At 48.8% G+C, this 16,047-nt stretch overlaps 1 protein-coding gene across 6 annotated transcripts in view; it reads right to left on the bottom strand.

Moving 5' to 3' along the window:
• Window positions 1–16,047, bottom strand: part of EPC1 (enhancer of polycomb homolog 1) — a 387,306-nt gene that overhangs the window by 2,165 nt on the left and 369,094 nt on the right. Inside the window, exons 14-15 of one of the 6 annotated variants that reach the window (XR_004538165.1) lie at window positions 8,345–8,476; window positions 8,043–8,131 (exon numbers count right to left, since the gene is read on the bottom strand). The exons of 4 other annotated variants lie outside the window; for them this stretch is intronic. The gene's annotated coding sequence lies outside the window, so the exon portion shown is untranslated. The remainder of the gene's footprint in view (window positions 1–8,042; window positions 8,132–8,344; window positions 8,477–16,047) is intronic. One more of the 6 variants, XR_004538164.1, reaches the window with a different exon arrangement.

Here is a 16,047-nt window from a genome sequence, read left to right on the forward strand (position 1 = left end):
TGTAACATTGTGTGTCCCCTACTTCTTGTAATTTTTGACAGAGTGAAAAATCAATCCACTTGTACCCGTTCTACTCCACTCAGGATTTTGTAGACTTCAATCATATCTCCCCTTAGCCATCTCTTTTTTAAGCTGAAGAGTCCTAACTTTTTCAGTCTTTCCTCATTCTACAAGAACTGTTCCAGCACCTTCAAAAAGATATAAAAAGGATGGAGTTGGTCCAGAGGAAGGCATCTAAAGTGGTGTGTGGTCTTTGTGATAAGGCGTAAGGGGACAGACTTAAAGATCTCAATCTGTATACTTTGGAGGAAAGGCAGGAGAAAGGAAGACATGATAGAGACATTTAAATACGTAATATAAATGTGCATGAGTCGAGTCTCTTTCATTTGAAAGGAAACTCTGCAATGAGAGGGCATAGGATGAAGTAAAGAGGTCATAGGCTCTGGAGTAATCTGAGAAAATACTTTTTTTACAGAAAGGGTGGTAGATACATGGAACAGTCTCCCGGAAGAGGTGGTGGAAACAGAGACTGTGTCTGAATTCAAGAGGGCCTGAGATAGGCAGGTGGGATCTCTGAGAGATAATGGTTACTGCGGTGCTGCTTCTGGCACTTCAGCTGTGAACACATAACATAAATACAGTCAAACCTTGGTTTATGAGCGCACCGGTTTTCGAGTGTTTTGCAAGACGAGCAAAACATTCGCAAAATCGATGCCTCAGAAACTGAGCTTGACTAGTTTTATGAGCGCCCCCCCCCCCCCGCCGCGATTTGGCATCCACCACGCACCCACCCACCTAAACACGTTGGCTTACCCCCATATGGCACCGGCACCAATGCACAGGACATGCCGGTGCCCGAAGATGTGCCGTCTTCGGACTCCGAGAATCTCGTAGAGAGTGAGACTAGAAGGCCTTGAGCATGCACAGATGCTCAAGGCCCAACAAAAGGAAGACGGCAGATCTTTGGGCACCGGCATGTCCTGTGCGTTGTGCTGTTGCCATATGGGGGTAAGCCAACGTGTTTGGATGGGTGGGAAATGCCAAATCGCGGCCGGTAGTGGGGGCGAAATGAGCAGGGGGATGCCGGATCGCGAGGGAGGGATGTGGAGCAGAGCAAGTGCCCTGGGGGGGGGGGGGGGGGGGGTTAAGGTGAAGCAACGCCGCTGGTCTCGGGGGAGAGGGGATGGGTTGGAACGCATCAAGCGAGTTTCCCTTAGTTCCTATGAGGAAACTCGCTTTGATATACGAGTACAGTCTAACCTTGGTCTACGAGTAACCCGTTTTGCGAGTGTTTTGCAAGACAAGCAAAACACTCAGCAAACTTTTGACTCGCAAACCGAGCATTGACTCGATTTGCGAGCCCCCACCCAATCACAGGAACCAACAGTATTGCGCCCCCCGAGGCCAACCGCGCTGCTCCCTCCCTTCACGATCGTCTCCTCCGCATCTACCGACCGGCCCTGTCCTTACCCGTGTGCCACCGGAGTTAGAAAGGGTCTGCCGCCCGACTGCTGCTGAGCCTTGAGCATCTGGGCATGCTCAAGGCCTCTGGATCTCATCCTCACCGAGATTCTCATGAGACTTGAGATCTCTTGAGAATCTCGGAGAGGGTGAGATCCAGAAGGCCTGAGCATGCGCAGATGCTCAAGGCTCAGCAGCAGACCGACGGCAGGCACTTTCTATCGCCGGCGGTGCAGGGTAATGACAGGGCCAGTCGGGGAGGGGGGGGAAGAGGCGATAGCAGCACCGGTGGCCGCGGGTGGAGCATGGGAGTCGGGGTGCGTCCGGCAGGAGTGAGCCAGCACCTGAGAGTCCCAGCAGAGGGGGTAGTGGCATCCGGAGAGGTGGGGGCAGCATCCGGGAGCAGCAGAGCCAATAGTGTCCAGTCGGGTTCTGTGGCGGCGGTGGTTTGCTTACAGCCAGCACCACCCGCAGTGAGAGGCAGCGAAAAGCAGCAGAGGAGAATTGGTAGAGCAGCGTGGATAGGTCTGTGGCAGAGGCAGCGGTGGAGGCGTCCCTAATGGTAATTAAGTTTTGGGGATGTGGAACGAATTGTTCAAGTTTACACTAACTCTTATGGGAAAAGTTGCTTTCATATATGAGTGTTTTGGTTTACGAGCATGCTTCTGGAACGAATTATGCTCGTAAACCAAGGTTTCACTGTACAGTGGTACCTTGGATTACGAGCATAATCCGTTCCAGGAGCATGCTCGTAATCCAAAATGCTCGTTTATCAAAGCGAGTTTCCCCATAGGAAATAATGGAAACTCGCTTTGATACATTCCCACCCCCCCCACCTCCGATAACCGGCATCGCTCCCCCCCTGCTTGCAAAGGCCCCCTCGCTCCAACCAGCACCCCCCCAACCGCGCGAACCGCCTCCCCCTCCCAGTACAACTTAAATTTACCCACCTCCCCGTCTAGCACCGGCACCAGCACACAGGCACAGCTCGTGTGCCTAGAAGATCTTCCGGCTTCGGTTCATAGACAAAGTGCGCCTTTGTCCCGGCGCGCTTTTGACCTGACACCTCCGGCTTCTGCCTGCCTGCCTTGAGCATGCATCTGCGCATGCTCAAGGACTTCTAATTCTCTCTCTCGCCGAGATTCTCGGCGAGAGGGAGAATAGAAGTCCTTGAGCATGCGCAGATGCATGCTCAAGGCAGGCAGAAGCCGGTGTTAGGTCAAAAGTGCGCCGGGACAAAGGCGCGCTTTTGTCTATGAACCGAAGCAGGAAGCTCTTCTAGGCACACGAGCTGTGCCTGCGTGCTGGTGCCAGTGCTAGACGGGGAGGTGGGTAAATTTAAGTTGTACTGGCGGGGGGGCCGGTTCGCGCAGTGGGGGGGAGGTGGTGCCGGTTGGAGCGAGGGGGCCTTTGCGAGCGGGGGGGAAGCGATGCCGGTTATTGGGGGGGGGGGTGCGCAAATTTTGTGAGTCAAAAGTTTGCTGAGTGTTTTGCTCGTCTTGCAAAACACTCGCAAACAAGGTTACTCGCAAACCGAGGTTTGACTGTATTTGTTAAGCAATTCGGCCTTTTCTTTACCAGCTTCTACATATTCCTCCCATTCACCTTTGAGTCTCACAATGCCACTTTGAACTTCTTCCTATCATTAATATATCTAAAAAAATGTCTTGTCTCCCCGTTTTACCGTGTCAGTTATTTTTTCTTCCATTTGCATCTTTGCTTTCCTGACTACACAACCAGCCTCTCTTAAATTTTCCAGATATTTTTGCCTGTCTTCCTCTTTCAGCGATCTTTTATAATTTATGAAAACTAACCTCTTATTCTTTACCTTCTCAGCTACTACTTTTGATAACCAAAGCTTCTTTTGGTTGCACTAATGTTGGAAAGTCTTCCACTTCTTAGACTTGAGCAGAATAGCAATGACTACCTCAGAATATACTTTGAGCAATAAAGTAGCGTGCTCAACAGCCATGCTGTAAGAGCTAAGCGATTCGGATCCTCCATGCAGACCGGACCTTGAAAAAGAATGTCTGGATGTATGCAGAACTGCAAGCCGCGACCCTAATACAGATGCATCAGATCTGTGTACCACAGGCTGCGAGGCCAGTCCGGAGCCACCAGAATGACTTGTCCCAGATAGACTATGATCCACCGAATGACTCGGCTTATCGTGTGCCAGGGAGGAAAAACACAAAAGGTCTCCCTGCGGCCATAGCTGAACAGCGTTAAGACCCTTGCTTCCTGGCTTGGCTCTTTCACTGAAGAAGTGATCTGCCTTGTTATTCTTCGCCATGGCCATGAGGTCGAAGCGAGGCAGACCCTATCACAGCACAACACGGACTGCCACTGAGGACAGCACCCACTCACCTGGATCAACTCTGCCTGCTGAGAAAGCCTGCTTGAATATTGTCGACTCCTGCCATTTGCGCTGCGGAGAGCGCCTGGAGGTGATGCTCTGCCCAGTGAAAGATCATGCGGTCTTCCAGAGCCAGAGATGCACTCTTTGTACCTCCTTAGCCAATGACATAGGCCACCGCTGTTGCATTGTTGGAGAAGACCCATAATAACATAAGAATTGTCGCTGCTGAGTCAGACCAATGGTCCATTGTGCCCAGCAGTCCGCTCACGCGGCAGCCCCTAGGTCAAAGATCTGTGCTCCAACTGAAACTAGCCCTACCTGTGTACGTTCCAGTTTAGCAGGAACTTGTCTAACTTTGTCTTGAATCCCTGGAGGGTGTTTTCCCCTATAACAGCCTCAGGAAGAGCATTCCACTTTCCACCACTCTCTGGGTGAAGAAGAACTTCCTTACATTTGTACGGAATCTATTCCCTTTTAACTTTAGAGAGCGTCCTCTCGTTCTCTCTACCTTGGAGTGAGTGAACAACCTGTCTTTATCTACTAAGTCTATTCCTTTCATTATCTTGAATGTTTCGATCATGTCCCCTCTCAGTCTCCTCTTTTCAAGGGAGAAGAGGCCCATTTTCTTTAATCTCTCACTGTACGATAACTCCTCCAGCCCCTTAACTGCTTGTCCCTCGTCTTCTGTAATCTCACCAGAGCCAAATGAATGGCCCACAGCTCCAACCTGTTGATCAACCATTTCCTTTGAGAATGGGGTCCAACACACCTAAATGGGACAATGATTATAATGGGCTCCACAGCCTCGAAGGCTGGCATCTGACATCATGATGACCCAAGAAGCAATCCGCAGTGGCATGCCTATGGACAGAGACTGCAAGAAGAGCCACCAATTCATGCTGCCTCTAGAGCCCAAGGAAGAGAGGTCTATAACGCATCTTTCTGCGGAGCCCAGCAGAGAGCAGCGCATGCTGGAGAAGACACATGTATGCCCTCGCCCATGGCACTACATCCAGTGTGGCTGCCATGAATCCCAGGACCTGAAGGTAGTCCCACACTGATGGAGCAGCCTTGTCCAGAAGAGAAGAAATCTGAGCACATTTTGTCTGTGTGCATCTGGAAAATAGATGTGGCCCACCACAGTGTCGAGCAGAACACCCAAGTACTCCATAGATTGCGTGGGCAACAAACTGCTCTTTCTGTAATTCACAATCCAACCGAGGTCCTCCAAAATCCAGATCACCTGATCCACAGTGCACTGACTCTCAGCAAATGAGGAGACTCTGAACAGCCAGTCGTCCAAGTACAGGTGCACCTACAAACCCATTTTCTTCAATTCAGCTGCAACAACCCAAAGGAATGGTATAGTTTAGAGGGTGAAGAACTTATGTGCATGACAGAAGAGCGGGACTTGGGTGTGATTGTATGTTATGATCTCAAGGTGGCCAAACAGGTTGAAAAGGTGACGGCGAAAGCTAGAACGATGGTAGGGTGCATAGGAAGAGGTATGGCCAGTAGGAAAAAGGAAGTATTGATGCCCCTGTATAAGACTCTGGTGAGACCTCATTTAGAATATTGTGTACAATTCTGGAGGCTGCGCCTTCAAAAAGATATAAAAAGGATGGAGTCGGTCTAGAGGTACGTTTCTTTATCATAAGGCGTATGGGGACAGAATTAAAGATCTCAATCTGTATACTTTGGAGGAAAGACTGGAGAAGGGAGATATGATAGAGACATTTTCAAACCCAACGCCTTAAGGACATGCACCCAGAAATGCCATCGGAGTCAACGCACCTACGCCACCTAACTCTCACCAGATGCTGCTTAATGTATATGTATATGTTTTATTGTCATGTCTATATTGTAAATTATGTCATCTCTGTCCTGTCTTGTTTATATTGTGGATGCACCTTGTAACCCGGTCTGGGCTCCTTTGGGAGGACGGGCTAAATAATTGAGGAAATAAATAAATAAATACCTACGTAATGTAAATGCACATAAGTCAAGTCTCTTTCATTTGAAAGAAAACTCTGCAATGAGAGGGCATAGGATGAAGTTAAGCGGTGATAGGCTCCGGAGTAATCTAAGGAAATACTTTTTTACAGAAAGGGTGGTAGATGCGTGGAACAGTCTCCTGGAACAGCCAGAAGAGGTGGTGGAGACAGAGACTGTGTCTGAATTCAAGAGGGCCAGGAATAAGCACATAGGATCTCTCAAGAGATAATGATTACTGCGGATGGGCAGACTAGATGGGCCATTTGGCCTTTATCTGCCATCATGTTTCTATCCTCTCTTAAATAGTGTTCAACTTGGGTAAGACCCTTCCAAGCCGAAGTTTGTAAAATTCCCATATTCAATCCTGGAAATAAGTGTCCATTACACACCACAGTCGATTCCACCTAAGTGCATGTCTGTTAAGCACACGCTTCAGTTATCTGCAGCCTACCACCACGGTCCTGTTTTTTTTTTTTCACATTAAAGTCAATGGACGTAAACTCCAGATATTTGCGATTCGGATAAGTACACAATCCGCACTGGTGTCATAGGTCCAACCTCTATTTTGTCACGTTATGTTCAGTCCGGTTAAATGCAATCACGTTTTGTCAGAGAATGGCTAGGCTTCACACAGCAGCTTAAGCGCTGGGACAGCTGGGAAAGTGAGTACTCTGCTTCCACTCACCAGACAATTAAATATTTGTAATTAAGCTGGCTAGCTGGGAGGACGAGGCAGCCGGGAGGACTAGGCTGACCTGAATGGCGATGGCAGCTGAGAGAATGCAGGCGACCGCGAGTGGCAGTAGAGAGCGTTGGGAGCACAGCATGGCGGCCGCGAGACTTGTCCGCAGGAAGACATCAGCTGTAGATTCATGCGCCAAGTTTGAGATGCGTGAATCTACAGCTCATGCCTTCTTGTGGGCAAGTCTCATAGCCGCCACGCTGTGCGACACTATGATCTCGACGCTCTCTTCTGCCGCTCGTAGTCATCTGCACTCTTCCGGCTGCCATCGCTGTTCGGGTCTGCCTAGTCCTCCTGGCTGCCTGCACTATTGAAGAGATGAGTTCTTTCTCTATGATTATCAGTCACATCTAACTGTAATACATACTGGAAGAAAAATATAAATCACACAGCTGAACTCCTAAAGCAAGAAAGCACAGCTGGAATGGTTTTTAAACACAGAATCCCTGGGATGTATCTGGCTTCTGACATTTACACTTCAGTGCACATTTGTGTTAATCTGAACTCATCCCAGACACACAGTTTTGCATTCCTAAACCATCTACCTGACCAGAAAGTCAACTCAAGGTGGTTTTTAGTGTCAGCAATTGACTATTACCTCAATGTGATATGCTAAGTGTACATTTGTGAACCTGGGTTGGCCACTGTTGGAAGGAGGATACTGGGCTTGATGGACCTTCGGTCTGTCCCAATATGGCAGCTGTTATGTTCTTATGTCAGAGAGGTTGTAACCCTATACTTCTACTAAGGCTAAGGGGTGCTTTTATTAAGGTGTGCATTTAGCGCGCGCTAAATCGGTTAGTGTACCTTAATAAAAGGACCCCTAAGTATCTTAATAAAAACATTTGGCCCGCGACGTGATTGAGTTTGACACCCCTGCTGTAGGGCATAGCTTTCCTGTACTTTAGGCTCCAGCAGCCCACGCACCATATTTAAACTGAGCTGGCTTAACTACAGCCTCCCCCTCCACTCCTATTAAGTGCACACTCCGTTTAAGCACACGTGGAGACCTGGTCCAAAGGGCATACACTTAAGTGGAGTTGATTGTATATAAATCAATTCACTAAGGTGGTGAAATATTCCCAGTGGAACATCAGAAAGCACCAGAGGTGGTGGAGAGGTTATACTAAAACACTATTTCCTATCCAAGGAAAACTAATCTGTCATGGCATGTAACAAGTAAACCGGGTCCCATGGAGCAAAAACAGCTCTCTCATCAGTGGCTCATAACCGTTCAGATGCCACAACTGTTAGGTCTGATTACAGACCACCAAATATGGAAAATCATTTTGTTTTATAAAAGCAAATTTTTAAATACAATTTTGAAAAAGGAATTTTTGTGCTGTTTTGTGAAAAGATCTTAAGATCCAGCCAAAAGTGGACCGGGGGGTCCATGCTCAATCTCCTCCAAATTGAACAAAACTTTATGTTGTCATTGAACCATGCATAATTTTTTGGTTGGATTTCTAATGATTTGAGACTTACAGGCAGCTTAATGGAGGTCACCTTTAGAGTGCCATACTGCACATAACACAAAACAGCCACTTTGTCTAGGCGCTGCAGCCGTACAAAACCTGTTGGGATTTAAATTTTTTGGATTAGTTCAACCCTTGCAAAGTTTGGAACCTAATATGAACTTGCCTCCCTTTTTAAGGGCCAAACTATGTGAAAAATGTTACAATAAGAAATTTAAGTAGGAGCAGAGAGAGGGTCTGCTAAGGGAAAGAAAAACTCCATTGGAATATCTTACTTACAAGGGGAAGAGAAACGCCATTGGAATATCTTACCTGCTAGCATTCAAACTTGGGAAAAGGTAAAACTTGGGCTTCAGGAGGTTATTTCATTGTCCTTCTCTTTTTTAGTTCAGTACTCTGCTTTTTCAGCAAAGTCAGTTTGGGCAATAATGTAGCCTTTTGAGTCTGTTAGGGTTTATATATAAAAAGTGTTTTAGTCTAGATTAGTATTTTAGGTTGCATTTCAGAGCATTAGATCAGATTAGGGCACAAATAGCAGTCTTGTTTAGTGTTTAACCCTCCCCTCCTCCCACCTACCCCTGGTCTGATCTCTTCCTTGAACCAATTAGAAGGCTACAAACATAATTAGCTCTTAAGAAATTGTCTGAGAAATCCCTAGAGGTAATTTACCAATTACAGCACTGCAAAATAATAATAATAAAAATTAAACATTACCATGACCTGACACATAACTAGTAATCTTAGGGGAACTCCCATCGCAACTTAAGAAAGAAATCACCAATATTAAGATGCAGGCAGCAGTCCAGAAGAAAGATGGGGGCTATCCAGTCTTTTGTACTGAGTGTCACATGTTTGATTTTCTCCCAGTTGTTGAGAGGTCTTATGTGTGTGCTCGGTGTAAAGAGCTCCTAGCACTCAGGAAACGGGTCCGATCTCTTGAGGCTAGAGTAGCAGACTTGGAGGAGCTAAGGGAAACAGAGAGGTGCGTAGAGGATACCTACAGGGATGATGCAGATAAGTCCCACCTCTAAACTGGCAGCCTTGTTGCTGCCTCATAAGAAAAAGGTTTTCATGAAGGAGAGTATCACCCTGGTGAATTAGGAGGCAACCCTGTAGCCAGGGGATGCAATGTCCTCCTGCACCAAGGATGTGTGTCCAGGGGCTTCTGCCCAAGAGGGAAGGGTTAGGACAGCCATTATAGTGGGAGATTCGATCATTAAGCATGTAGATAGCTGGTGCATGTGAGGATTGTTTGGTTACTTGTCTGCCTGGTGCGAAGGTCACGCATCACTTAGATAAGATTTTAGACAGTGCTAGAGAGGAACCTGCTGTCTTGCTCTACATGTGGGTACCAATGACATAGGGAAATGTGGCAGGAAGTTTCTGGAAGCCACAATCCAAAATCTCCTGGAAGTGCTCCCAGTTCCACGTGCAGGACCCAAGAGTCAGGCAGAGCTCTGAAGTTGCAATGCATGTTTGAGACGATGGTGCAGGAATGAGGGATTTAGATTTGTTAGGAACTGGGCAATCTTCTAGGAAAGGGGGAGCTTGCTCTGAAAGGATGGACTCCACCTTAACTGGGATGGAACCAGGCTGCTGGCACTAATGTTTAAAAAGGAGATACAGCAGCTTTTAAACTGAGATGCCGGGGGAAAGCCCGAGATCAGATGGTTCGGTGTGAGGTAGGGGACACTCAATGAAGTTACAGGGAAATACTTTTAAAACCAATGAAGAGGAAAAATTTTTTCACTTAAGCTCTGGAATGCATTGCCAGATCTTGTGATAAAAATGGATAGTGTAGCTGGTTTTAAGAAAAGTTTGGACAATTTCCTGGTGGAAAAGTCCATAGTCTGTTATTAAGAAAGACATGAGGGAAGTCATTGCTTGCCCTTGATCAGTAGCATGGAATGTTGCTACTCTTTAGGTTTTTGCCAGGTACTGGTGACCTAGATTGGCCACCATGAGGATGGGCTATTGGGCTTGATGGACCATTGGTCTGACCCAGTAAGGCTATTCTTATGTAAGAAAAATCATACTGAATCAGATCAATGGCCGATCTATTCCAGAATCCTGTTTCCACAGTGGCCAATCCAAGCCAATCCAGTTACCTGGCAGAAACCCAAATAGTAGGGGAAAAAGCACTGAGGTGAGCACTGGGCTCAAAGGACTTGAACACATTTTCATACTTTATCTTGCCTGATTTTTCAGCTGCTCCCTCCCTCCCTGCACCGCTGCCCCTGCAATACTTAAGTCAGCAGTGTGCCTCCAGCCACTGATGCAGGGACATCTTATGTTTGAGGAGTCCTGGAGCTGATGGCTGAAGGCATGTTGCAGATCTTCACAGCACAAGGAGGAAGGGAGATGCCCGAGCACCAAGTCTCCTGGCTGGCAGAACATCAGCATCCCGCCAGCAAAGATATGTTTAACACATGATGGAAAGAAGAATGCACTATCTCCCAAGTCCACCCTGAGCCCCCCCCAATCAAAATTTTGGAAGGCTGGTTATGTTCCTGCTAATAACATGTCTATTATAAATTCCCTGTTTGAACCTTTTTGCACTATTTTTTAATTTCTGTCTCTTAAGATCTTGAGCTTTGGCTCCCTCCAGCCAGGAAAGCCCTTTGTAAAAAAATAAAAAATAAAATAAAATCCTTAGATTACTACTGGTTCTGCCAACTGTTTTTTAATCACCTCTCATTCCAGAGCCAGACTCCCATGAATTTATACTTGGTAAGCAATGAAATATTTTCAGTAATAGCAGTAGTTGTAAAATGGCCATCGGATGATATGAGTGAGATTGCAACTGTTCAAAGTACTTGGGGGGGGCAGAGCCAATATGCTTGGAGTAAGATAACACTTAAATGCATCATGTTGTTGCTGACACTAAACATAAGAACATACGCATTGCCTCTGCCGGGTCAGACCAGGGGTCCATCGTGCCCAGCAGTCCGCTCCCGCGGCGGCCCCTCAGGTCCATGACCTGCAAATGATCGTTCACCCAAATCGTTTATTCCCTATTCATTTACTATACTGTATAGTTACCCTCTATCTGTACCCTTCAATCCCCTTCTCCTTCAGGAAGTCATCCAATCCCTTTTTGAAACCCAATATTGTACTCTGTCCTATCAACTCCTCTGGGAGCGCATTCCAGGTGTCCACCACCCTCTGAGTAAAGAAGAACTTCCTAGCATTCGTTTTGAATCTGTCTCCTTTCAATTTTTCTGAATGCCCTCTTGTTTTTGTTGTCCCTGCTAGTCTGAAGAATCTGTCCCTCTCCACCTTCTCTATGCCTTTCATGATTTTATAAGTCTCTATCATGTCGCCTCTAAGTCTCCGCTTTTCCAGGGTGAAGAAAGCAATGTTACTTACCATAACAGTTGTTATCCAGGGACAGCAGGCAGCTATTCTCACTAGTGGGTGATGTCATCCGACAGAGCCCCGATACGGACATCTTGCAAGCATGTCTTGCTTGAAGAAACTCAGAAGTTTCGAGATGCCCGCACCGCGCATGCGCCAGTGCCTTCCCGCCCGATACTCCGGGCGTGTCTCCTCAGTTCAGGTAGCTAGCAGAGAAGCCAACCCAGGGGAGGTGGGTGGGACGTGAGAATAGCTGCCTGCTGTCCCTGGATAACAACTGTTACGGTAAGTAACATTGCTTTATCCCAGGACAAGCAGGCAGGCATTCTCACTAGTGGGTGACCTCCAAGCTAACCTCAATGGGATGGTGGGAGAGTTGGCAACTTAGGAGAATAAATTTTGTAACACTGTTTGGCCAAACTGTCCGGCCAAACTGTCCATCCCTTCTGGAGAAAGTATCCAGACAATAATGAGAGGTGAATGTATGAACCGAGGACCAAGTGGCAGCCTTACAAATCTCCTCAATCAGTGTTGATCTGAGGAAGGCTACAGAGGCTGCCATTGCTCTGACCTTATGGGCTGTGACCTTACAGGGAAGGGGTAATCCAGCCTGGGCATAGCAGAAAGAGATACAAGCCGCCATCCAGTTGGAGATGGTGCGCTTCGATACAGGTCGTCCCAACTTGTTTGGATCAAAGGAGACGAAAAGTTGAGGAGCAGTTCTGTTGGTTTGGTGCGATCCAAGTAGAAAGCCAAAGCACGTTTACAGTCCAGAGTGTGCAGAGCTGATTCTCCAGGATGAGAATGAGGCTTTGGAAAAAACACTGGAAGCACGATGGATTGGTTGAGATGAAATTCAGAGACCACCTTAGGTAGGAATTTCGGATGAGTGCGGAGGACCACCTTGTCATGATGGAAAACTGTGAAAGGTGGGTCCGCCACCAAGGCCTGAAGCTCACTGACCCTGCGAGCAGATGTGAGGGCCACCAGAAAAACCACCTTCCAAGTGAGAAACTTTAGTGGAGCCTTGCTTAGAGGCTCAAAAGGAGGTTTCATAAGCTGAGAAAGGACAACATTGAGGTCCCAAACCACCGGAGGCGGTTTGAGAGGAGGATTGACATGAAAAAGTCCTTTCATAAATCTGTAAACCACAGGGTGAGCAGAGAGAGGTTTCCCCTGTAGAGGCTGATGGAAAGCCGCAATAGCACTCAGGTGGACTCGTATAGATGTCGACTTGAGACCGGACTGAGACAGGTATAGAAGATAGTCCAACACAGAGGATAGGGAGGCTCGCTGAGGCTCCTTAGAATTGGAAATACACCATGAAGAAAATCTAGTCCATTTCTGGGAGTAGCATTGACGAGTAGCAGGCTTCCTGGAAGCCTCCAAGACATCCCTCACCGCCTGGGAAAACTGGTGGGGAGTTATGTTGAGAGGAACCAAGCTGTCAGGTGGAGAGACTGCAGGTTGGGGTGAAGTAGAGATCCCTGATGCTGAGTAAGCAGTGAAGGAAACACTGGAAGAAGAAATGGCTCCCTGCTGATGAGTTGAAGTAGAAGGGAGAACCAAGGTTGCCTGGGCCACCGAGGAGCTATTAGAATCATGGTGGCTCGGTCTGATTTCAACTTGACCAGAGTCTTTTGAATGAGAGGAAATGGAGGAAACGCATAAAGAAATTGATTCCCCCAATCCAGCAGAAAGGCATCTGCCTCGAGTCGATGAGGAGTGTAGATCCTGGAGCAAAACTGAGGCAGCTTGAAGTTGTGGGGAACCGCATAGAGGTCTATTTGAGGCGTCTCCCATTGTGCAAAGACCTGATGAAGGGGGTTGGAATGGAGAGTCCATTCGTGAGGCTGGAGGAGACGACTCAAGTTGTCTGCCAAGACATTGTCCTTCCCCTGAATGTAGACAGCTTTGAGGAAGGCATTGTGGCGAACTGCCCAATCCCAGACTCTGAGAGCTTCCTGGCAGAGGGAGGCCGATCCCGTGCCCCCCTCTTGTTCACATAATACATGGCGACATGGTTGTCTGTACGGATGAGGACCACCATGTCGTGAAGCAGATGTTGAAAAGCTTGAAGAGCATAGAAGATGGCTCTGAGCTCCAGAAGATTGATCTGATGGAGGCGGTCCGCACTGGTCCAGAATCCCTGAGTGCGAAGCCCATCCAGATGAGCCCCCCAGGCATAGGTCGAGGAATCGGTTGTGAGAACCTTCTGATGAGGAGGAGTGTGAAACAGCAAACCTCTGGATAGATTCGAAGAGGTCATCCACCAAAGTAGAGACTGCCGAAGAGCAGGAGTAACTATGATGTGTCGAGTCAACGGGTCTGACACTTGAGTCCATTGAGAAGCTAGGGTCCACTGAGGAATTCTGAGATGGAGCCTGGCAAAGGGTGTCACATGAACTGTAGAGGCCATGTGGCCCAGGAGGACCATCATGTGTCTCGCTGAGATGGACTGGCGAGAAGACACAGACTGGCAGAGACGAAGAAGAGCATCCATGCGCTGAGGAGGAAGGAATGCTCTTAGCTGAATGGTGTCCAGTACCGCCCCAATGAAGGGAAGGGACTGGGTAGGCTGCAGATGAGATTTGGGAAAATTGATCTCGAAGCCCAGGCTCTGCAGGAAGCAGATCGTGGTCAAGGTCGCCGAAATGACCTTTGGAGCTGACGGGGCCTTGATGAGCCAGTCGTCGAGGTATGGAAATACCTGAAGACCCCTGTTCCGGAGTGCAGCGGCCACCACCACCAGACACTTCGTGAAGACTCTGGGAGACGAGGACAGACCGAATGGAAGCACTCGATACTGCAGATGTAGATGTCCCACCCGAAATCTGAGGAACTTGCGGGAGGCTGGATGAATGGGAATGTGAGTGTAGGCCTCCTTGAGATCCAGAGAGCATAACCAGTCGTTCTGCTCGAGGAGAGGGTAGAGAGAAGCAAGTGTCAACATGCGAAACCTTTCTCTGACTAGGAATTTGTTGAGGGCCCTGAGGTCCAAAATGGGTCGCAGGTCGCCCGTCTTCTTCGGAACAAGGAAGTACCGGGAGTAAAACCACTGGTTCAGTTGGTCCGTCGGGACCGGCTCCACGGCACGAAGCCGGAGCAAAGCCTGAGCTTCCTGGAGAAGAAGGGCGGTCTGAGTCAAGTTGGAAGGATACTCTCTTGGAGGGTGGTCCGGAGGGACCCGACGGAAATGAAGAGAGTATCCTTCCATGATGATAGTAAGGACCCAGAGGTCGGTTGTTATGGCCTCCCAGCGATGATAAAAATGATGGAGGCACCCTCCGATGGGAAAAACAGGGGGAGGCAGAACGAGGTTGGTTATGCCCTCAACGAAACAGTCAAAAAGGCTGAGTGGTCTTAGGGACAGCAGGCGACTGAGACTTAGGCTGACCCTTCTGGGGAGGCTGGCGCTTCGCCGGTTGCCTCGCAGGTGGAGTTTGCCTCGGCTGATAAATCAACAGCGGACGAGAAGGTCGAGACTGCTGAGGCTTAGGCTTCGGCCTAAGGATAGATTGGAAGGACTTTTCGTGGTCAGACAACTTCTTCGTAACAGTCTCGATGGATTCGTCAAAAAGATCCGCCCCAGCACACGGGACGTTCACCAGGCGGTCCTGAAGATTCGGGTCCATATCAATGGTCCGCAACCAGGCTAACCGGCGCATTGCCACCGAGCAGGCCGCCGCTCGGGCTGAGAGCTTGAACGCATCATAGCCAGATTGCATTAACTGAAGCCGAAGTTGGGACAGCGAAGCAACCACTTCCTCAAACTCAAACCTAGCCTGGGACTCGATGTACGGTGTGAACTTCCGAAGCACAGGTAGAAAAAATTCCAAGTAGGCTGCAAAGTGGAAATTGTAATTCAGGACCCGAGACGCCATCATCGAATTCTGATAGATGCGTCGACCAAACTTATCCATGGTTCTGCCCTCGCGGCCCGGAGGGACTGAAGCATAGACCTGGCCAGGATGAGACCGCTTGAGCGAGGATTCGACCAGGAGGGACTGGTGAGAAAGCTGAGGACCCTCGAAGCCCTTATGATGCACCGTGCGGTACCGCGCATCCAATTTGCCAGGGACCGCAGGGATAGAGTAAGGAGACTCGAAGCATCGCATGAAGGTCTGGTCGAGGAGCTTGTGCAGGGGAAGCCGCAAGGACTCCGCCGGAGGACAAGGCAAGTGCATGGTATCGAGGTATTCCTTGGAGTATCGAGACCCAGCATCGAGAGTAATGTCCATGTCATCTGCCATCTGCCTGAGGAACGATGAAAAGGACAGTTGGTCCGCCGTCGCCGGTCTGCGAGACGGACTAGAAGAAGAAGAAGCTTCAGGCTCCAGAGAGGCCTGCGAGCAACAGGACGAGTAGAAAACCTCAGGGTCCTCGAACTCCGGGCCCGGAGGAGGAGACCCAGTCGAAGCAGCATACCCCAACCGAGGCAATTTCTTCTGAGGCGAGACGGTCGAGTGCCGAGAGGAATGCTTCGAAGAATGTCTGGATCGATGCCCCTCCCGATGCCTGGAAGGGGATCGAGCCCGTCTGTGAGAAACTGGCTCAGACGCCGCCAAGGAGCAGATTGGACTCGATGCCGTTGATTGCAGAGTCGGAAGAGTCAGCGCCTCTCCCGACGCCGCCCAGGTTTGATAGGGGGTTCGGAG

This window comes from Geotrypetes seraphini, chromosome 2 (assembly GCF_902459505.1).
Source record: "Geotrypetes seraphini chromosome 2, aGeoSer1.1, whole genome shotgun sequence".
In the NCBI taxonomy this organism is placed as follows: domain Eukaryota; kingdom Metazoa; phylum Chordata; class Amphibia; order Gymnophiona; family Dermophiidae; genus Geotrypetes; species Geotrypetes seraphini.